At 37.6% G+C, this 24,881-nt stretch overlaps 1 protein-coding gene across 2 annotated transcripts in view; it reads right to left on the bottom strand.

The window, feature by feature from the left end:
- Nucleotides 1–24,881, bottom strand: part of MRPL39 (mitochondrial ribosomal protein L39) — a 157,606-nt gene that overhangs the window by 59,006 nt on the left and 73,719 nt on the right. The window contains exon 9 of one of the 2 annotated variants that reach the window (XR_013994919.1): nucleotides 17,556–17,684. The exons of the other annotated variant lie outside the window; for it this stretch is intronic. The gene's annotated coding sequence lies outside the window, so the exon portion shown is untranslated. The remainder of the gene's footprint in view (nucleotides 1–17,555; nucleotides 17,685–24,881) is intronic. 2 annotated transcript variants of the gene reach the window in all.

Raw genomic sequence — 24,881 nt, forward strand, 5'->3', positions numbered from 1 at the left:
CAATTAAGTTCGCGAACTCATCCTAGAAAGTGCTACATACCTCACTGCTGAATATCACTAGGGTCACCTTCAAAGTACTCCCCTTGGGAGGCTATGCATCGACGTCAGCGCCTAGCCCACCCTTCAAAGCAATTTTGGAACTCTTTTTTCTGGAATGACCATCAGAGCTGTCGTCGTATTACCATTGATGTCCTGAATGTCATCAAAATGCCTTCCTTTCAATATTTCCTTTATCTTGAGGTAAAGAAAGAAGTCATTGGGGGCCAGATCAGGTGAGTAGAGAGGGTGTTCCAATACAGTTATTTGTTTACTGGCTAAAAACTCCCTCACAGACAGTGCCGTGTGAGCTGGTGCATTGTCGTGATGAAAGAGCCATAAATTTTGGAGAAAAACTCAGGTCATTTTCATCTAACTTTTACATGCAGCCTTTTCAGCACTTCCAAATAGTAAATTTGGTTAACTGTTTGTCCAGTTGGTACAAATTCATAGTGAATAATCCCTCTGATATCAAAAAAGATTAGCAACATCGTTGCAACAGGTTCGCAAACTATGTGTGCCCCTTCCCTCAGGGCGGCCAGCATCATCCCAGGTTATTGTCCTCCCTCAGCCCCCACCTTAGCAGTTTTGCTTCTTCCTCAAGGTAGACACACACACACACACACACACACACACACACACACACACACACACACGAAGTACCTCCTTTTCCATGAAGTACCTCCTGACCCTCTCTTCTTTGCACTCCGGGTAGAAATGGTTTATTTATAACACTATGATCAAGCTTGCTGTGTCCTTCATGACCCATGCTTACAACACTTTCTCTGATGAGGAAAATCAGCCCCTCCATCACAATCAACAGAAACTGATTTCATGTATTCAAAAGTTAGCTCAATCTACAGACACGATCCTATATGTTTCATGCCCTGAATGTTGCAATTCCTTTTGTTCTCAGGAACAAATAAGGTGACTTGTTTTGTTTTTTAAGTCAACCAGAATATCTTTTCACAGGCATATTTTGCATTGTTTACTATTACTCCCCCTTGTTTTCAAAATGTAATTTTGAATCCCTTCATGTATACGTGTGACCTCCATTACGTGAGCTCTACCCTTTTTTCAAAATCTGTACCTGAATCTATTTTCAAATGTATATATTCAATTTATTTATCTGTGACTACAAGGGCCTCCATCACTTTTGGGTTCAAACACAAAGCCCAGAAAGACCAGGGGAGTCTTGAGTTGTATTCATATATAAAAATAGAACTGAAGTATAATAGTCCTTGGCTTCTGGCTGGTGGTCAGTTCTCTGCATTTCTTTGTGTGCAGATTTTTAAGTAAAAGTTGAGTCTGTGGGCTTCTACCCACAACAATTGGTACAGCTGACAGGATTTGGAGCAAACAGGCCCTGATGGTAGTGGACTGGGCTATATGATAAGGACAAAATGAGCACATCAGACCTGTCATCCTATTTTCATGGTCTCCTCATTATCTTCCCTCCACTGCCAAGGGATTCCAGCCATAGCTCCATCCCTGAGCTGCTCTGAGTTCAAAATGGCTTTTGTCAATTCACGTAGGGCTTAAAGACTGAGCCCACCTGTTTGTCTAGACTCTGTCACACCTCTTTACCTTTAAAAAAAAGTGAAAGGTAAAAAAAAGGAATGAAAGAAAAAAGGAAAGGGAATCAAAATTTTAGGATGGATTTTTTTTTTTTTTTACTATTTTCAAGTCTTGAACATATTTATAATCATACTAATAGAGAAGCTGCAACAGGAAGAGAATATTTAAAGAAACAGCCAAGAGAGGAAATCAGCCATATGCTGACACAGAATTCAGGAATGCTCTCCTCTATCCCCCTCTTGTATATCTGTACATGACAGTCTCCATAAAAGCAGGGAATCTCCCTGTCTTGCTAATCATATCATCAGTACTTATCACAGTGGAAGCGCGCAGTAAGTCATTCAAAGGAGAGGAGGGACGGAAGAGAGGAAGAGAGAAAAAGGGAAAGGAGGGAATGAAGCATTATTTTGCCTTCGTTCTATATTGCGAGAAATCTTTTACCTACATCAAGGGATTGATCTTAGATAACCATTATAAAGGTGTATAAATATATTTTTCATATCCAGGTCTTATATGGATATTGATTTAACCAACCTCAGTACATTTGCCCTTTTTATTTCATATTTTCCCTTAGATAATCTTTACTTCTTTGAACATTTCAAAATGCTTGGTCATATTTATTGATGGTATTTCCAGAGTCACTTCCATATATGATGGGCCTCTCAGATACTCTCTTAAAAGGTCTTCTCTTCCCACAGTAAGGTTAACAGAAAAAGGCTAAAGAGTGTTCACAAATTCTGCGAATATATATAGGTTCTTCTTTAGTAATTCTTGGATTTAACAGAAAAACATAGCTTTCAATATCGCTGGGGGTTTCTTATGGCATGAAAATGTATTTAGAAAATACAACTTAAAAAGCTACTGATTGAAAAAAATTCTTCTTTGAGACACAAGTTATATCAATCATCATAAATATAATTAGTATTGCTAAATTATTATCTGTTGTCTTGAGGGCAAAAAAAAAAAGTCTTCCTTGTCTGTAATTTTAAATTTAGTAAATGCCAGTGATAAATGTCATATATATATGCAATGTCATGCAACATATAATTAAAACTTAAAACCATTTGAACAGAAAGAGGTTTGGAACTCAGTGAGGCAATTTATTTGAAACAATCTAAAACTTTAATGTCAGTTTTTACAGCTCAACCACATCAACTCATAAATTTCTATTCAATATGGTGTTGAATCAGCACAGGAAGATTTTGAATAACAACATGAACCAAGACTTATCCTAAAGCACATAAATCATTTTTGACATATATGTTCATAACAACAGCCTTCAGAAGAAAAGGGAACAGTGAAAGTTCTAAGAAACTGGGCAGGAATACTTCCTAACGTTCAGTGGTTTAGATGAGTTGCTAAATTGTAAGTCACAAAAGTATATGTAGTTGTCATGAAAAAAATAATTTTATTCACTCTGCAGACAAAAAGTCCCTTTGAACACGTTCTATTTGGGGGTAATTTTGTGACTCAAAGAATTCTTTATATTTCCCCAGGGATGCTTTAATCATTTCTTCCTTTTGCCCTTCAAAGACCTCAAAAAAACCAGTTATGTGTCATATGTGTACCAGAGCCATTCAGAATGTATGTTTCCTGCTAAGTAAGAGTGGAAGAGCAGGCCTTTGTGAGCTAAATGATAGCTTCCCCATATAGTTGAGGACAAGTCCCTTAAACCCAATAACTCCATAATACTCATTAAGAAATCAATGTCCAAACCAAAGAATCATGGTTCTGAGAGATTTCCTATATTGCATGGTTCAGCCAAAGGGCACCTTTTGGAGCAATATCTGACATCTAGGGAAATTCAAAGGAAAATATATATACATTTAAAAATTAACTAAGTCCATATCTTCTCAACTAAGCCAAGCCAGAAAACATCTGGATTTAGACAAAGTTACTATAACCCAAAGGAGTATTTGGAAGGGAAGTAAAAGCAATTTCTTTGTGTTCTTAAACCAGAATTCACTACAATATTCCACATAGGTCATTACTGAATAGGACAACAGTCTTTTCCTTCTGCACTTGCCATTATTTCTTCTGATACTTCCTCCTCTCATTCTCCACATTTCAGAGAAAATAGCAAATCTCTCCATTATCAAAACTTTCAATTGGTTCACGAATTTAAATATAGTTTAGTCTGGAAGCATAAACTCATATAAAATGACATTCATGTATCTTGAACTTTATTCCCTGCATTTGTTGCTGCTTATATTTCCAGTCTGAAAGGTGTAGCTTCTTTCTGTCAACTATAATATTAATGCTAACTTCCATAAGTGGGAGATTGCCTCTTCCTTGTTGGTGTAAATTTCTTCTTCCGGTTGGTGGTCTGAAAGTCCTTTTCAGTTGTTAGAATTTTTCTTTCAGCCACAGCTTCTTCTGGCCTCACACAATTCTTAAGGTTCATCTCACTCTTTACACTTCTCCAAGAGCATGGTCCCCCTCTGTCTGTATTCTGCTTGTTTTTCTGTTAAAATTTAAATACATCTGAAAGCCTTTTAGATGCCCCTTCATTCTTGTTAGGGATTTATGGTTGTTGTTGAGAAAGAGTCTTCTAGTCCCTCTTGAGCCACGTTATATATGCACTAGGATCCCTGATAGGGAATTACATCACTTTTTCATCTTAGCTGTATTTGAAATTAGTTTCACAAAAGGCCAGAATGACATTTCTGAGTGCCTGGATTTACACTCCCTTCATTGTTTTGATTTTCAAAACAGGGCTTTGCGTACACTGCTCTGTACTCTGTACTCTGCTCTGAATGTCCTTCCTCCCCTTCTTTTTCTGGCCAACTCTCTGTCATCCCCTGTGGAGACCTACTTAGTAATCACTTTTTCTCTGAAGCCTCCTAGTCCTCCATCTCTGGTCTTCAACATATTACACGTGCTTCTAGTAACACTTACACATTTCACTAAAATGAATTACCTAGAATGTGAGCTCTTGAAGGAAAGGCTATTGACCTTGAAGTCCCCAGTGCTTACACATTATATTTCCTTCATCCATTTATTTACTCATTTAATCATTCACATAAATATTTTTCAAGAGCTTACCATATGTCAGCAGTCTTAGGGGCTCCAAAGTCAGCAGTGAATAACACAAACAAGATCTCTATTCTTTGGAAGCTTTTATTTTAGTAGGATGAAGCCTGATGATGAGCAAGTAGACAAATAAATAAGCAGGATAACTGTTAATTGCTATCAACAAAATACGTAAAACAGGCCAGCAACAGTGTGAGGGGAAGGGCACTATAGATAGGGTGGTGAGGTGGGTAATGTTTCAGCTACAGTCTAAATGACAGGCAAAAACAGCATTAAGAATATCTAATCCGGGAAATGCAAATCAAAACCACGAGAAAATATCACCTGTTAGGATGGATGTTGTCAAAAAAAAAAAAAAAAAGAGACAAGTGTTGGCAAGAATGTGGAGAAAAGGGAGCCCTTGTGCACTGTTGGTGGGAATGTAAATTGGTGCGGCCACTATGGAAAATGGTATGGAGCTTCCTCAAAAAAATTAAAACTAGAACTACCATATGACCCAGCAATTCCACTTCTGGATACATATACCAAAGAAATGAAATCAGTATGTCAAAGAGGTATCTACACCCCTATGTTCATTGCTGCATTATTCAATAGCAAACATATGGAAACAACTTAAGTACCTATTAACAAATGAACGCATAAAGAAAATGTGTGTGTGTGAGATATATCTCTCTCACACACACATATATGTCTGTGTGTATATATATGTATAAAATATGGAATATAATTCAACCATAGAAAAGGAAATTCTGTTTTTTGCAATAACATGCATAGACTTTGAGGTCATGATGCTAAGTAAAATAAGTCAGAAAGATAAACAAATACTCCATGTCCTCACTTATATGAGGAATCGAAAAAAGCAAACTTAAAGAAACACAGATCAAAATAGTAGTTACCAGGACCTGAGGGGTGGGGAAATGTGAGATGGTGGTCAAAGGGTACAAACTTCCAGCTAAAAGATGAATATTTTCTGGGGAAGGAACGCACAGCATGGTGACAATAATTAACAGTACTGTAGTATATACCTTCAAGGTGTTAAGAGAGTCGATCTTAAATGTTATCAACATGCACACACACACACACACACGCACACACACAATGGCAATTATGTGAGAGGACAGACATGCTAACTAACCTTATTGTGCTCATCATTTTACAGTATATATGTGCATCAAATCATCACATTGTATACCTTAAACTTACTTATGTTTTATGTCAATAATGCCTCAACAAAGCTGGGAGGGGGAGATTCTGAAATAAATTTTTAAAAAGAAGAATATATGGACACAGAAACGCCAGGCCTTATAGCAGGAACAAGCTTGGTGTGTCCAAGGAACAGAAAGAGGCCTAAATGTGTGTATCACAGCAGGTAGGAGAGAGAGAGGCAGGGAGAGGACAGAGCAGGGAAGGTCTTGAAAGTCCTGGGAAAGAGTTTGGATTTTATTCTACTGCAACTGCGAGCCACTGGAGGGTTTTTTAAGTAGTGATACAGTGTAGCTCACATTTAAAAACTCAATTGTTCCATATATGTTGAATGAATGATAAATTATGTTCCCTTCATTTCTGTAAGAAGGGAACCTTGAATTGCTGTTTCAATATTCAAAAAAGTTGGAGAAGAAAGGTGACGCACTTATCCTGGCATCCGTCTTCCCAAAGTCTGTACTCACATAGTCGTTTTGATCTTCAAGAATGGCTGATTCACACACTGTCCCCTTGCCCAGCATGGCCTTTCTCCCCTTGTCTTTCTGACCAACTCTTGATCATCTCTCAAAGAGACCTGCTGAGTAATCAACTTCTGAAGTCAGGATACATCATGAGGTTGGTGGGTGACAGTCATTTTTCTGTATTTATCGACTAAGTAGAGATAATACTTCAAAACTTCTACACAAGAGGGATTTGGGATCTTTGGGCCCATCTCTCGTGCTCCTTCCCCAAACCCAGCAAGACAGCAAGCAGCCTTAGTTGCTGATAAACTTTCCTTTGGGTGTGGCTCCACCAAAGTTTAAATTGGGGCAAGCAGGGTGAGGGCAAGTGAATCGAACAAAAATCCCATTGTTATCATATATCTAAGTCATAACCAACAATCCACACTTTCTGAGTAAAAAATTTGATTATTTTGGACTCATTTGCTGACTCTCATGTCTACTCCAAAACTAGTAAGGAGTATGTGACTGAATTAAGAGCAAGAAAAAAGGGTTTCAGAAATACCAGCAAGATACAGTGTGATGTGGGTGGACAACACTAAAATAGAAAGAAGTTCAAGGCCTCACTAGACATGGGATCTTGGGGTAACTCTACTTCTAGCTAGCAGTGAAACTTCAGGTCAGTCACCCAAAACCAATAGCTAACTCTTACTCTATGTCAGGAACTCATTAAGCACTATATAGATTATGTCATTAATCTTCAAAACAATTCTGAGATAGACAGAATTATCAACCCGTTTCAAAAATGAGAAAGAGTAAGTCTGATAGCTGCAGTGTGGACCCAGACAGCCTAACTCGAGAGACTGACTCAGCCTCGACAAGTTTCCATTTTACTCATCTATAAAATGTGCAGGTTGGACAATTTCTAAGATGTCTTTCAACCCTAAATTTCTCTGACACTCTCATTGCCTCGTCTGCCTTCTCAAAGATGACACATCCACATTCAATGCTTTGATTTTGGCAAAATTACCCCACATCTCTGTCATTCCCTTATGAAAGATGGGGGCACCTCCTTCATGCTGGTATTTATTTCTGTGAATAGTTAGTGGAAGGCACACTATTATTTAGTTTGACTATTGTAGCTGAATATTTACCCATACCTCTTAAAATGAATGCAAAGCTAATTTTATCAGGTCAACAAGTCTGACCTACATATTTTCCCCAATATTTACCAGTTCAACTCTGTCTCTTGCCAGAAGTTGATGACTGTAAAAATCAAATCCTATATTTTGTAATATCTGTCTCTCTAACTACTTAGACAGACAGATCTTATATACATATATCCATAGCCTCTTTCTCTTCTTTAACAGTTATAACTTTCAACAGGAAGAACCTATTAATAGTCTAATTAAATATTAATTAATTTTTAATTTTAACCTAATTAAATATTGATACTTACTTTTCCAACCCATACTTTAAAAATCACCAGAAACACATTGCCTCTTCCTTCTTATGTTGTTTGTTTGCATGTGACATACATGCTGACTCTATCCAACTATGATTATTTGGAACCATAGTCACATACTCCTTACCCATCACTCTTGTGTAAAATTACTCATCCTGTTGGTTACCTCTGGGGCTAGTGGGGTAATGCCTAGATGGGGGCAAAAGGGATCTCTGGGTACGGGCTATATCTGTTTTGATCTGAGTGCCAAGTACATGGGAATGTTCCCTTGGTAAAAACTCAGTGAGTTCTGCATTCTATGATACATGCGCTTTTTGTATATATTTTAGAGTTTAATTTAAAAAGTTTAATAAACTGAACAAAAAGATACATAATACATAAAACTGAAAACAACTAATTGATACCATTTATTAAGTACTTGCTTTTGTGTCAGTTGATATTTATCTATGTCATTTTTATGCGCTCTTTATCTGCAGTAATGGAGCCAAATCCAGGATTCGAAGCAGACAATCTGAGTGCTGATTTAAATCTAGATTCTGCTAATTTCTAAGTATTTTTTGGGGAGTAAGGGGGTTGCTGCTTTTTCATCTATTGTTTTTATTTCCTTAATCCTCAGTTTTTTTATTTGTAAAATAAAGATAATGATAATAGTTACTTCATAGATTTGTGCTAAGTATTAAATTAGCAAATCCTTGTAATGTACTTACCATAATGCCTAACATGAAGTAAGGGCTCAATAAATCTTCACTAAATTATAGTTTCTGGTTTATCTTGCCTAGAAATGCTCACATCTTATGAATTGAAGCATTGTGAGATAGTCCACAAGCCTTTTCATATTAGAAACTAAATAAGAGAGCAGCATGTCATGCTCTGCACAGGAATAAATGAATGGAAAGAAGGAAGGAAGGAAAGAAGGAAGGGAGGGAGGGAGGGAGGGAGGGAGGGAGGGAGGGAGGGAGGGAGGAAGGAAGGGAGAAAGAGAGGAAGGAAGGAAGGAAGGAAATCCTAGTATGTGAAGATGGTGACGAGATAATGGTAAGAATGGGAGCAGAGAAACTTAAAACTATCAAGATACATAATCATCATATTTTTTAAAAGAAAAATTAAGGTAAGGAGTAAGAACAACTGTGTTTTTCTCTAAATCCTGAAGTTCATTACAACTTTGTATTGGATAGGCATGGCAGGCAGCATGTATAGTGAGGGGTAAGACTGGTGACTCAGAGACAGAGCACTCAGATTTAAGTCACGGCTACTATATTATCATCTGGGCAAATAACTTCTCCCTTCCTCATTTTCCTCACCTGTATGAAAAAGATACTATTAATAATACCCACTTCATAGTTTGAGGTTTAAAGCAGTTATTATTAGTAAATAACTTGGAATAGTTGGGAAATAGAAAACACTAATAACTGTTTATGAAAGACAATACACAAATTAAATATTCAAGGTTTACTCTGGGCAAAATTATGAAGTCAAAATTTTGCACAAAGCCCTCCATGAGAAATATTCCACCCAGACCTGCCTCCTCCTTGTAATCTTTATAAAATTTAATTGTGCTGTTTCATTCTACTCAATCTGGAAAAAAAAAATGTAATCCTTTCTAATAGATAATAATGGGTGAATTTTTCTCAGAAAACATTTCTGATTTTAATAAAGCTTTCTGAAATCTGCTTTATAACCTAAAATAACAGGAATGGCACAAACTTCCAGCACCGTTTCTTGCCAATTGGGAGACATTTTCAATCATAAAAATTTTGTCCTTCTAGATCACAACAAATATATGTCTACCTATGATACTCTATTTAGGAGCTATAAATTGCTAAATTAATTTTTAAGTAATTTTAAAAGTAATTTTCTCTTTTAAATTTTAAAGTAATTTTCTCTTTTCTACCCTTTCATATCTAAATAAAGGGGGAACGTGGAGAACTAAGAGAAGGAATATGTTCTAATTCTTCTGCTAAGTTTTACTTTCCCCGGGGAATGGCCAGAAAGCTGCTATGTGCAACCCATTATCTCCCAAGTTGAAAAATTCTGTATTTCCCAATACTCCGAAAACCTAGGAGATAGTCCCGTCCAGAATCCCACCCTGAATTTCCCTGATTGATTCCAGGAGCCCCCACATGGCACACAAGGACGTACGCAAGCGTGCACACGCACATGAACCCACAGACACACAGGGCTGCATCATGATACCCGTTCCAGCCCTGCGTATATTTCCCCAAGGGAAAAAAAACAAAACAAAAAACCGAATTCTGACGACCCAACATGCACAACCTGGACCTCAGTGATAACCCTGGAATCACAAAAGAATTTAATTAAAAATAGAGACAAGCCTAAGTTGCAGAATCTCGGGTTTTATTGAACACACAATGCTTAGGTATCAAGAAGTAAATAAAGTGATAACCTAAGCTCAGTTCAGAAGACCAGCCGCCCATGTGACATGTGTTGCAATCTTCAGAATGGCTCACTTAATCTGCAGTTGTACTTTAGTCCAAAAAGGCATTGAGACTGTTATCAGTAGGAATAAGAGAGTCTCCAACTTTAGGAAATGATTGAGTGGCGGTTAACCGCAGAGGTCCAAACCCCTGACCCTCCTCTTCCCCCACAGGCATCGGGCCTGCCAGGCATTGGTCACATGAATCCCTCAGGGTCTGAAATCCCTATATGGGTCAGGGGGCTCCAGACATTTCCTGGCACTAGGGATACTCTCCAAAGAGCCAGCATCAATACAAGATAGAACCAACACCAAATAATATTGAATGTCAACTGTAATTGAACATTTGTAAAAAGTAAGCAATTCCTTTTTAATTACGTATTAAAAAAAAAAAAAAGGATCGCGCCAACACCAACTTTTCCTAGAGCACAGACACCAATCATGGGGCAGAGAAAGAATGTAAATTTTCATCATAATATAGTCACAAAAAATGACCAGAAAACACCCTGAACATTGGTTTCAAAGTTGTATCTGATGATACAACGTGCACTAAACAGTGACTCCGGAAGTCCCAGGTATAAGCCATCAGCCGTGCACAGAAGCACTTCCCAAGAAGCTGAACAGGGACAAGGCTGAATGACGGTTCGGGACATCCAGTACAGAACTTTCTCCTTCCTTCAATCTCTGGGAAGAAAGGACTGCTGAAAAATGCGTTTTACAGCCTTTCAATATTCTGGATTTCACGTGTACATCTTACACATGGGTGTTATATAACCACTAGGCTGTTCCAAAAATCTGAATCTTTAACGTCCCAGTGTGGTCATCTACCCTAAGGTGGACTCACTGGACAAGGGCCATTTGCGGTCAGTGTCACGTGGCCCGCTCCAGTGCCTCCACACTGACTCCGCCCCCTAATTACCTGCTGGCAAAAGTCCACAGCCAGCCCCATGGGCCCCATTCATTCTCCCACTAACTTCTGTGCTTTCCATCCATTCAAACTCTGATCCAACCCCCAACAGTCTCACTCCTCCATGGACCTCTGCAATGTGAAGAAAATGCAGGGCAGGACTCTGGCTGCTGTACCTGTGGGCAAAAATCGGTAGAATTTTTGCACACCCATGGCTCAAAGCAGTGTTTCTCTTGACCTGGATGAGGTCCCTGCCCTGTGCCCTGTGCTTCCGAGGGCTCACGCTGGCCCCTTCAGCCACACTCCTCCTAAGTCAAGAAGCTGTGGAAACAAACTTGCTCCTATGGAATCTGTGCCTCTTCTGATAGACTAGACTCTGGGTATCTGGGACCCTGGATTTATCACACCCAGACATCAGGAAGCCAGTTTCCAAGGCCAAAATGAAACTCTTCACCAGATGTACCTCCTAAAAGCAGGTGACACCAGCCATTTTCTCCTCCCAGGACAGAGTGGCTAAGAGACTGCTGTATTTAGGGACTACGGACACAGTTTGAAGTGTTCCCACAGGGGGTGAGGACTCTCTCAGCACAAGAAGGTGTTAGTGCTATGGAGAGAAGAGCAAGCAGGGGCTTGGGGCAGCTCCCAAAGTGTCAAGATGCCACCATTTTAGCATAGAACTCTGAGAAGTAAGAGAATTATAAATTCTCACCTGACCTCCCAGGTCAACAGAAAGGTGTATTTGTCAAAGGGAGAGGACAGAACAAATTTTATCTAACAGAATGTTCACTTGAGTCATAATTGTTTTTAATATTTATGCATGTGGTTTTTGGACCTCAGTTTGCCCTCTTGTTTTAGAGACTATATTAGAGACAGATCTACTAAAAGGTGTATTTGCTTAAAGTTCACTATCTTTAGAAACTAACTTCTGCAAGGGACCTACTCCTAAGAAGTCTCAAGTCACAATTAAACTCTGAAATTTCCCTAGGACCAGTAACATTTCTCTTCAAAATAATGTGGCACCTGATAAGCACTATTCCTGTTGATCTCATCCTAATGTGTCTCAGGCAATCTCCAGGACTCAGTCCTGAATCCACCACCTTTTCTGCTAGCCCTTCTCTTGTGTCACATTCTAAAAATCAATCGGTGTCATTTACAGTTAAAACCAAAGTAAATCCCATTGTGCTGTATTCACCTAAATAGATATAATGGGAATAATATTAAAAATCACATCTCACTTGCTCCCATTAAAAAGTATTATGTTATTAATGATCCTAAAAACTTAATAATTTATTATGAAAATCAAGGTAGTAAGTAAGAAAGAAATACTGAATAAACTAAAAAGGCTAGCTGAGTTTATACTGGAAAGGGCAGAGATTTAGTAGAGGGATGAAATGCATAGATTGGAAAGGAAGCAGGTGGGTGTGAGAGAAACAATCTGAGAGACAGAATTGGTAGGGGGCAAGTCTGGGCAGAGTTGGAAGTGAGAGAGGAGAAAGATTCGGGAGCAGCTACCACGTGCATGAGACATGAAGAAAGATAAGCTGTAGTGGACTAAAGATGGCCACAAACATTGCCATTACTTCTTGATATTTTCACTACTTATTAAAGAGTCTTCTTCAATTCCTTCAAATCTGTGACTTGCTTTAGCCAATAGAATGTGACAGAAGTGATCACTCAAGGCTGAGCCTCAAGTGATTTGGAACAATTCCTGTTAGAAACCAGCTGCCATGATGTGAGAAGCTCAGATCTCACAGAGTAGCCAAAGTGAGGAGCACTGAGACATTCTGACTGACCATCTCATTTGAGTTCTCAGTGGACCAACTGTCAGTCATGTCAATGAGCCATTTTGGGTGTTGCAGCCCAAATCAGCTTCCAAATGACTGTAGCACCCGCCAACAGAACTACCGCCCAGCTGATCTCATCAACCCCATTACTGATGTTAAGCCAGTAAATTTGGAGGTGGTTTGTTACACAAAAATAGATAACCAAAATATGGGGGAAAGACGATTTTTAGTACACTTAAATGGACATTATGGATATATTTTCTCTGTATTCTCAAGAGATTGTACCTAAAAACAATTAACTTATTTTTCAGTTATTTCTAGATGTCAGCTTCGTGTTGAGATGGAGCAGTAAAACATACATGCCTTAAACACATAACACCAACCAGAAGTTCTGAATAAGTAATACAAAAGTCATGTTTTTTCATACCCATGCAAAAGATACTGGATTTTCATGCTAGCAACTCAAAAAAAAAAAAATACAAGACAGAAAAGAAAAACAACTTGGAAAAAATCTCCAATGATACTTAAAATTTGTAGTAAATACAGATAGTCCAAATTCCACGGTTATCTCTATATTCCTCTCCAAAGAATACTACTGACCATCCATCTCACTGTACAGGATGCAGAAATGAAGGACTTCCAAGTGGTCTACTGTCCTTAACAGAACACCAGTTCTCAGCACCTAGATCCGTGTGACTATCACTGTCTGTTAACAATCCTGGGCTCTTCAGCCGAAGGGTCTCGATGAACTGCTGAGCCTCGATTTCTCAAAGGACCCCAGGACAGTCTAGTTGAGAGAGGTTTAAAGCGCCATTCATTCCGATTTAGGTGACTATCACACACTGGGATTCTTGTCCCTCCATCCAATTCTTTTGGCCACTTGGAAATGACCACAGCTGCTATGAATCACTGCTTTTTAATAACAGTGTGCAATGCTGCCAAGTTTGGTCAGTGGATTTGTTATTTTCTCTATGCGATTCAGATCTTTGTTTTATTTGCATCCTGGACTGCCACACCTACATGTTTAAAGATATTTAACATTAGTCATAGCAGAGCCAGATAAGCACTTAGCCATGTCTGCTTGCAAGTAGGAATTATGAGCTCATGACTGATTCAATGCATCTGCCCACCCACAGATAAACTTCTTGGTGGTATCGTTGAAAACAGTCTCTCTTCTCTATGAGCAGAACGACCAGAACCCCTGAGCCTAGCAGTTCTGTATGATGTAAACTAGAGTTGCCGCCTTCTGCTTCCTCAGTCAAACTCTGAGGAACTCCAGGAAAGCACCAGCAACCACAAGCCCAAACTCTCTTCAGATGTTGGAAACATCTCAGTCCATAAAGTAGGAATTAGCTAGAACCTTAGACCCAGCATCGGAACAAGGGAGACTAGTAATTTCGTTCTCCTTCAGATCAATGTTATTTAAATATTTGTTCAACATTTTTTAACAAGAATATGGAGATACTCATTTTACCTTCTCAAAAATCATATACAACTTTTATTTATATTATTTGTATTATTCCAATGAGAAAATCTATTGAGAAATAGATGAAATTATTTCATATTTAAAAAATAAAGTAAACCACTATAGTTCAGTCCTGGTAAACTGGTTCTTAAACCTCATATCCACTTTCTTCACATGCCACAGCCACTCTCATATCTCTTTTATACACAATCCCTAAAAAAGGAAAAAAAGAAACTTTTCCTCCTGATCCACTATTGTCCGTTCTGTCATCAACCTTACCTTCTGATTACATATCATAAGAGCCCAAAATAATCCTTCTGTCAAGTTAGCCCCCCTCAAAGGGTGCAGAGAGTGATGTAATGGACCAAAGACACCAGAATGCCCTAGACAGGAAGAGGGAGATGAAAGCCTGGAAACACTCATACATGAATAATGCGTAAACCATCATATTTCACTTCAGAACTTGAGCTGCTGACAACTGCCAGCTTTGGGCCACTATCAATTAGCTGGTCTTAGAGCTGGTGACACTACCTGTAGTTATACTGTATAATTTTCATTTGCACAGCACCAAAATTCTAAACAAAGATCATATATATAATTTTTTTTCTCAAAATGTCTAATACAATGGTCACAAAATGTCTACCTCAACCTCAAGCATCACATCTATGTTCTGAATAGGCTTTATTGAACAGGAGATGCCATATCCTAGTTCCTGGGAAGAGGTACAAATTTATACAAGGTATGACAAAAAAATATGATGAATGTTTAAATTTGTTTTAATTATTACAGTAAAAGACACATTGCCATTAATCCACCTCAAAATACTCTACCTCACTTTGAACACACTTGTCCCATCATTGTTGCCACTTTCTGAAGCAGTTCTGGAAGTCCTCTTTCATGAGTATCTTTAACGAGCATTTAAGAAACGATGTGTATAGAAAATGGCCTGAGAAATGGGAAAACCATTTCATCCTCCATCATAACAATGTTCTGTGTCACACATCACTTATGGTATGGCAATTTCTGTCAAATAAAACATTACAGTGTGTCCTCATCCACCTTATTCACTGGATCTGGCACCTTGCAACTTCTGGCTCTTCCCCAGTCAAAGTGACCATGAAAGGTAAATGTTTTGAATCGATTCAGGACATCAAGGCAGCCATGACAGTGCAACTAAAGACACTCACAAAAGAGGACTTCCAGAACTGCTTCAGAAAGTAGCAAGAACAATGGGATAAGTGTATTGGAAGTGAAGGGGAGTATTTTGAGGTGGATTAATGGTAATGTGTCTTTTACTGTAATAATTTTTTTACTTAAACATTCACCACATCTTTTGATCACACCTCATATGTTACCAGTTATTACATGTTAATAATTATTTAGTGTGTGGTTTGTAGAAAGCAGAGTTAACTGGCACCAAATTTCCAATATACACCCCCGGCTATTTAACGACCTTATAATCATCTCTCTGGGCAGTTGCTCCCTGTCATTCAAGGAATGAAAGAATATTCAGCATGAAAAGCAGTATCCAAAAAGAGAGGAATATAAGACAAGCGAGGAAGGAAGGGGACCTCTGTCACTGAATCAGCTTCTGGCTTGTGATGCCCTTACCAGACATCTCAGTCATATTTAGGTACACCCCCAATGCTTAGATGCCAGGGACAGATAGTTCAGCAATAGTGACCTGAAATATTCTAAGGTTAGCACCCCAGAAAGACTTTCTACATTTGCTAAGATCACTGCATCACTTTTAGTATAATGTCCTAGGAGATAATTGAAAATTAGCTTAGAAGATCAGAAGCCTCTTAGAAAGGTGATGTTCTAATTTCAGTAAGTATATGTTGATCTTTCCCATTATAACACCTTCACATAGAATTGCCTGGTGTTTCCTAGAAGTGTTGTTCTATTGGTAATGGAACATATAAATAAACATTCAAACAAAATAAATACCTTTCAGAATTTCTGTCATTATTTCACATTTCCAGTCATACTTTCATAATCTTGATCACAACCTTTGAATTCAAACAATTATTATTAATCTACTTAGTATAATGTTTGATATTTATTAAAATTGAATAAATAATTGTTAATATTGTTATGTTACATAATAATAACGTTATGTTATAACTTTGAGTTAAAAAGTAAACAGGAAGGAAGCCATGCGGTCAGAATCCATACCTCTTCAAATCTATACCTCTTTTTATTACTTTTATATCCATGCATTTCATTGCTACCAAAAAACAGCTGCTCTCTGTATGTACTACCATGGCATTCCTCCTTAAATCAACTGCCACTTCACTTGATTAACCAAGAGGAGAATGACTCACTGTGTCAATAAGTATTCTGAATCACAAACATAATGTAATAGACATGGAAACACGTTTAAAAATCATACTGTATTTAAAAGGCACGTTTATGTCCTAAAGTGTATCAATCTTTGGACAACCAAACTACAAAGGTATAGTAGCTTCCCTCACTCAAAATTTACATTCTAATGGAAGCACTTTTATGTGCTAGTAAGTAAATCTTTTCAGGTCACTGCCAAGCCTCATTGCTTGGCAATATCATACTGTTTTAAAGACCCTAGTCCACTAGATTAAAACGGTACACATAAATGATGATGGTATATTTTAAGTATACCAGGAAGCATTTTCTCTTTAATAGAACTGTTTCAACATTTCTGAATTATTTGTAATTTACATGGGGGAAAAAAGTGAGCAACAAGAATGACCATAGAGATTTTCCTTAGCTTATACAGAAGGAAGAACATTCTAGCCTCAAATTCAAGATGGCTAACTCTCTGAATTCTGATAAGAATCACTATACTCTTGGTTCTACCACAGGATCTTGCTCATGGTTAACAGCTATAAATTAGCAGTCTGTCCCCAGAGTCTGTGATCTTACCTGTTATGCTGACCTATTATAAACACATGTAGTCTACCATCAAGAAACGCATACTCTTTCTACTGAGAAAAAAAAAAATTCAGATGAAAAAAGATGTTAAGAAAACTCACAAGGTGATTAGATTGAACAGAAGAGTAAAGGACTGGTAAGTGTCACACTGTGTTAACAAGGAAAGCGTTTTTATCAGAGAACACCCCACCAGTGCAGATAATTTGGCAGGAAGAGGAAGCTTCGATAGAGCAGTATGGCCTTGCAGACTGTCCAGTAGCTGTAGGAACACGCCTACAAATCAAGTGACCAACTCACCTGGGTTTGTTCAAGATGTTCTCAACCTTAGCACTGAAAGCTCCACGTTCTAGGAATCTCCCTTTCCTGGAAAAATCAAACAGTTGGTCATCCTAGATCCAGTGTTGTCTTCAATCTTGAGCGAGGCAACTGAAGGTTGAGGCAAAGAAGAGAGGTTCAGAAAAAGACAACACTTGTGTTCCAACTCTGACTCTGCCATTTACAGTAAAATTGGGGACAAGTCATTTAACTTCTGAGGCTCCATTTTCTTTATCTATAATATGAAGATAATTGCCCCATGATTTTTTTTTTTTGAGAATTTAATGAGAAACCATGAAAAGTTCCTAGAAAAGTGCCTGGCATAAACTAGTTACCCAGCAAATAGTAGGTGTTATTATAATACCATATTCCAGGAATTCTAAAATCAAACAGTAACTATATAAGCAACTGTGTCTAGACAGGGTTGTGTGTGTGCATGTGTGTGTGTGTGTGTGTGTGTGTGTGTGTTTATTGGGGTGAGGGTGCATCTATGATCATAATTATATCAGTTTTTAAAAAGTCAATTCATCAACACAGGAAAGATGGCGCCAGTCTGCCGGCTGCATGGGCAGAGGGCTCCCCCTACAAGGAAAATGCTGACTGTCCTCTGGCCCCTGTCCTGGAGCTACATAACTCAGTGTGCCCCTCACATGTCTTTGACATCCCCCGAGCAACTGCCCTCCACTGGAGCCCAGGTTTCTGGCAAGACTCTGAAAGGACTGCTTTGTGACCTACCAAGGCTTGTTTACCATCTGAGTGGAGTAAACTAACTAGAAACAGGTACTGCAGCCAGGTACCAAGGGGAAGATGCTCTTTACCAGGTAGTCCTGGAGCACCCATAATGGGATCTGCTGGATCTTGAGTCAAGAGTTATGGCTAACTCAGATGGCCAAAGATGTCAATCAAGTCACTCTAGTCATGAATGAATTCTTCTTTGTCAAATCTATCCAAGAATGGGCTTTGCTAGTCACTTAAGAAAGGTAAAGCTTTCTTCCTGAAGTTAATCAATTGCTTCAAAACTTGTACTGTAGAAAGCCAGTGAACTTCAGCATTTATTTCTTGACAAATCCTATTGATAAAGCATGATTCAAGGTCCTGACTCTAAGTTAAAGTGGACATGACTTCTTAGAATTACTGTCTATATATTACGTGGCTTTAGAAAACAAGAAGTCAATCTGATGTGTGGAGTTTCTTTTTCAACAACATGGTAAAGCTGGAGGCTTTGTGGAACAGCATTGTGCTCCATCTGTACCCACAGTACAGACATTTTTCTTCCAAGATTTTGCTTGGCAAAGACTTTTTCCATTATGTCAAAACTGGCCTAAGCATCTGATGCTTCCAAAGGGGGCTCTCAAGTGGGCATCTGCATGTATGTAACAGAGAAACCAGGAATTGGATATACTGAGAACTATCCATGCATTTATTCAATTGCATGCTGAAGGGAACTCATCTCAGATTCCCTTAAAACCTTCTTCAAACAGAAGAAAAGCTGGTGACTCTGGATAGGGTAACACTTCTTGACAGAGGTGCCACTTCACTTTTTCTTCCTCTTCTCAGACTACAGATTCCTTGACTGCTTTAGGGCGGATGGCTCCAAGGTCTGCCAGTCACAAGGTTTCTTTTGCTTGGCTATGAAATAAGCAATGTTGCAGGATGCTCTAGGTCCAGGCTGTTGGTATAAATTTCTCTAGTTTTTTTCAAGTTGACCTATCTTCTCATGAAAATGGTCCATTCTGTACTAGGTATTCCCACAATAGACAGATGCCAGTTATTCCTTTGATTTTGCTGACTTTATGGTTCCACTGAGCAAGAAACTTGCTGCACAAGAGGGACTATGCTTTTGGTGTCCATCACATTTGGGATGACCCCAAGGAAACACACTTTCTTCTACTTTATTTTCTTTGATGTTCTCCAACCTAAGCCAGGCCATATACTATGGATTGATGCTCATAATCATAATGGAAGCTTACATTTCCCCAAGGGTGGGACCTAGCCGGACCATCAGGTCTGGTGCGTCTTTTGGAGCGGGGATTAATGTAAGACCTGGTCTTATTTTAATACAATATAAGACCGGGTAGAATAGAATAGAATAGAATACCCGGTCTTGTATAATATGATGTAGGACCGGGTCTTATATTAATTTTTGCTCCAGGAGATAAGTTGGATCTGATGGGTCTGAAGGTCCAGCTGGGTCTTATTTTGGGGGAAACATGGTAAAATATATATATCAAGAGGAAAGGACTTTGACAATGATGACTATTTGCTACCCAACAAAGTATAGTAACATCCAATGCAACTCTACACTTGTGCATTCTGAAATAATTCTTTAAAAACAACATTTGACAAAAACTATTTTTTTCCCACGGAGTCAATTTTCAACTTATTTGGAAGAAGCTCAAATATGACATATATCTCATCCGCTTCACTGATTCCTTGAAATCCATTCAAGGATCCATGAACACTTAAATCTAGAGAAAGACCCATTTTGCTGGAAAAGTTTTGAAAATGCTGAAACTAAAACAAGATGGGAAAATATATTGCTTCCATTATTGTTTGAATAAAACACGAGAATTCAAAAAAGAAAAAAAAAGTCAATTCATTTGACAGGATTTATTTGTGAAAAATCCACGCTGACTCATGCCCAATTATAAGAGCAAGCACTTTCAAAACTCACTTATGCGTAAAATTCAAATCATCTTTCCTAAAGTAAATATTTAAGTTAAGAATATAATTGCCTACTACTCACAGAACTATTTCCTTTCAGTGGAATTTTAGGGAGAGGTACACAGAAACAAAATTATTCAAAATGTCCAATTACCTCAGTTAAACTATAATGTTTTCTATACTAACCTAGGTTTGTATCTAATAAAGCTCCAGTTTATACTAAGCACATTTAAAAATGTTAACTGGAAGAGAACCGACTCCTATGCTTTACATTCTTTAAGTTGACAAGCAATGATAGGTTTCCCAAAATAAGGTTCATTAATTCTATGATTTTAATTTTTGTATTCACATAAAAAAATTCATGCTGCACCGGTGATTATTTTTGTGTCCTGTGTTCTTCTCGAAATACCTACTAAAGTGAATACAATTTGCTATACTTGAATTTTTTTATTAAAATTTATTGGGATGACAATGGTCAACAAAACTACATAGATTTCAAGTGTACAATTCTATAATACATCATTTATATATTGCATTATGCGTAAAGAAACAAAAAATCATAAACATATACTTGAATTTTTACTTACATAAATAGGAGGCATTTTTGATCAATTAATTTTAAAATTTAATCTCTGATTATACCTCTTCTACTATATCAGGTCTTTAATTCACAATCCCAACCAAGTATGGATGGAAGAGTAATGCACTGGAATCCAGTTTATCTACCTAGAAAGTCTTTTCTAGATATTGAGTAGTATTACATTGAGTAAGAATTTTCAAATCTTATCAAAAATTTCTATTATTAAAATCATTTTTCTACTTTATTTTTAAGAGTTATTTTATATTTGAGCCCATAAAATTTTCAGTTCATGACATGATATAATTCAAGCTAAGTAATTAAAAGATTCTGAGAAGGAAACTTGAATTGCTCAGAGAAAGTGTGAAATCCCATGTGTTACTAAAATCAAAGGACTGTCTTGATCAAAATTTTCTGAATACGTTGCAAGTGGATAATTCATTCTAAAAATTCCCCACCCACATTGTTCTCTGAAGTTCCAACCCTCCCATTCCTTAGTATAGAAAAATTGTTGGTTTCTTTTTCTCAACATGTGCTTTTTTAAAAGTCAAATATATAACATTCAATCTTGGGACATTACAGGAAGTGTGATTTAGATTCTTCTCGTTACTGCAACATGACACACACATACAGAGACACACATAAAAAATCCCCTCTCCATACTGCTTATGTTCCTTCTTAAATATCAGCTAAAGAGCTGATTATGTAAGTAGATTACATCAATATTTTAAGAAATAAAAGATTGCTTTTTCCATTCGTATATTTTTATATTTCATATCATGGCTTATTTGTTCTCTGTTTCCAGATTTCTGACACCTGTAGGGCCTAGGAGATGAGTCTAGGTGATACATTCAGTGACCACCCTAAGCATTTTCAAACCAAGGCTCAGAAAGTTTGAACATGTTTCACATCGGGTAGAGAAGGTTCTGAATAAAAAGTCTTCCTCTTCCTAATATATTACACTTGTAAAGAAAAACATTAGATCTGTCAGATAAGTAAATATTTTACTGATCAAATTTGCTACCAATGTTACACGCAATTTACTTTACAGATGGCTAATTTGTAAATGGAACTTCGAGAGTACTAAGAGTTGCTGAGGGGACAGCTTTACTCAGATGCCTTTAAATCTTATTGTATTACCAATTCCATCTACTAAACTGAACCAGGCAAGCAAAAACAAATTCACCTGAATGCCTCAGAGAGCTCATCATAAACCTGTAGTTCAGTTTTAATCCTTAAAAGAAAAAAACAAAATTATTATACAGACTGCTCCAACTATTCTCTAGTACCCCCAGGATTTCAAACTTTCACTAACATCAAACACCCACCACCAAATAGAATCCATTTATTGGAGGGACAGGGTAAGTGGGTAAGTTTCTGAGAGGGTATCTTGAGACATTTCTTTACATTTTCAAGGTTTAACTTAACTCTTTTCTGAATTGCTGTTTATTGGCAAAAAGAACTGAAAGTCCATTAAAACTTTCTATCGTTCCACTTCATTTGTTTGTCTCCTTGGTGTTAAAGGTAGATAATGCAACCTGAGAATAATTAAAGAAAGAAAACCAGGTCTACTTTTATTTTTTTATCTAGTACTTATTATGGTATGTATATTGTTCCTGCTGATATCCTAACATGTTTTATTAAAATGGGGGGAAAAATTAAAACCATGAAAGTACATATTATTTTATCATTTTTCCTCATTTATTACTTTTCATCAAAATGTTATTGTATATTTCAGAGGACCTTGAAACTGGGTTATTGTAGTGAGAAAATTTAAACATTTCTAGGTAGGTTTAATTGTTGTCAACAACAAATTTAAGGTGTAAAAACTTTATTTATAGGAATGAGCATTGCTTTGCCTGTTAAATGAAAACTAAAAGAAAGTGGGTATTATGTGTAATTAAAATAGTAGATATAATCAAATTTTCCAGGTTGTCATTTCAGAAAGTTGATATCATCAGTGTGCGTTTAGGTCATTTTTGCCATTTATTGTAAATCCAGATTTCTAATAGAATTGAATAAAATACTTAAATTGTATAGCAAAATATTCCCAAACCACTGAAAACTTCTTCACCTACAAACCCAACAGGTTTTTGTTATTTGTTGTGAAATTGTCACCTAATATTTCATGTGTGTAAGTGTAAGCTAAAAGTTTCTTTACTAAACAGTAAAGAAATGATTAACGGCCTACATGATTAACGGCCTACGTGACTGGCATTTTCTCTTAAAATATTTTTTTTTCTCTACTAAACTTCCTTCTAAGTCCAAACAGAAATAATCCTTATTATAAGTACTTTGCACCTTATAAAAATTTTAAACAATAATGTGCACTGCCTCTCACACTCTCTGACTCTGTAACTCTTTCATAATCCATCTCTAACATTGTTCTTAACTGTGGTAAAGCTAATTGAAAAATAAAGCGATAAATGAACTAGCATTAAAATTTTAAGAACAGTGGCTATTACTGCATAACACCAAACAGGACAGTATGTGTCCTTTTTCACTGACGGAAACCATACATGCGCTCATTGCAATTACTCACTATGATTAATGGGATGGCTTGCCCAAGGACAAATGATGTGTCTAGAATTCAAAAATTGTGGTTGATAATAGATGAAAGAGAAGGCAGACCAGAAAACGTCAGGCCTGAGAGTCACCTGGGCTAATGGGTATGGAGGCGCATTAGGTGCAGAAGGGATGGGATCAGGGGTGGGTGGGGTTGGGTGACATGGAAGACACCAACTCCTATAGAGAGAGGAGTGTCTAGAGGAAAAAAACAAGAAATCAGACTTTTATGTCACCCAATAATAAAAGACAAGAAGCATACCGTAAGGGATCATATGATAGACAGAATAATGCTCTCCCTAAAGATGTCCACGTTCCAGTCCCTGGAACCTGTGAATATGTGATGTTACACAGCAAAGGGAACTAAGGTTGCTATTCAGCTGACCTTAAAATAGAGAGATTTCCCCTGGATTATCTGGATAGGCCCAACATCATCACAAGGGTCCTTAAAAGTAGAAGAAGGAAATCAGAGAAAGAGATGTGACAAGGAAAGCACATATTGTTGTTGGTTTTGAAGATGGAGGAAGCCTTCCCCCACTCCTACTCCCCACCCCCAGTCAAGGAATGTGGGCAGTCTCTAAAAGCTGGAAAAAACAAGAAACCAGATTCTCCCCCAGAACCCGGAGGAAAAAAGGCAGCCCGGCCAATACCTTGATTTTAGCCCAGTGAGATCAGTGTCAGACTTCTGACCTACAGAACTGAGGGATAATAAATTTGTGTTGTTTTAAGCCACTAGCAATTTCTCGGGTGGTGATAGAAAACTAACATGGATCAGTACCCAAGAATTGAAAGCAAACTAAAGGGATCCAACAGCGTATTCAATAAATATTTGTTTGTTTGTTTGTTTGTTTGTTTGTTTGTTTAAAAAAAAAAAGGAAAACCTAGGTGGATAAAGGAACACAGGGTAGTCAGAGCCATGTTCTGGGGTCTATCAAAAATAAGAGTCATCACCAGCCACACAATATGATGAGCAAGTGATCCAGAGACTCATCTGAGCAGGCATTTGCCCTGAACTTTCCCATTCTGTTAAGTATGTGCACAATGTGTCTAGTGAAGATTATGGGTTCAAAATCAGACTTAATCAGGTCCATGAAAAGGTGCTCAATATCACTAATCATCAGGGAAATGCAAATCAAAACCACAATGAGATAGTACCTTGTACCTGTTAGAATGGCTACAATCAAAAGATAAGAAATAAGTGTTGGTGAGGCTGTGGAGAAAGAGGAACCCTCATAGACTGCTGGAGTGTAAATTGGTGTAGCCACTATGGAAAACAGTATGGAAGCTCCTAAAAAATTGAAAATATGACTACTATATGATCCAGCAACCATACTCCTGGGTATCTATCCAAAGGAAATGAAATATCTATCTCGAAGAGGTATCTTTACCCTCAAATTCATTGTAGCATTATTTATAACAACCAACACATGGAAACAACCTAAGTATCCATTGAAAATGAATAGATAAGGAAGATGTGAAACATAGATAGACACCTAGGTAGG

This window comes from Rhinolophus hipposideros (assembly GCF_964194185.1).
Source record: "Rhinolophus hipposideros genome assembly, chromosome: 2".
NCBI lineage: Eukaryota > Metazoa > Chordata > Mammalia > Chiroptera > Rhinolophidae > Rhinolophus > Rhinolophus hipposideros.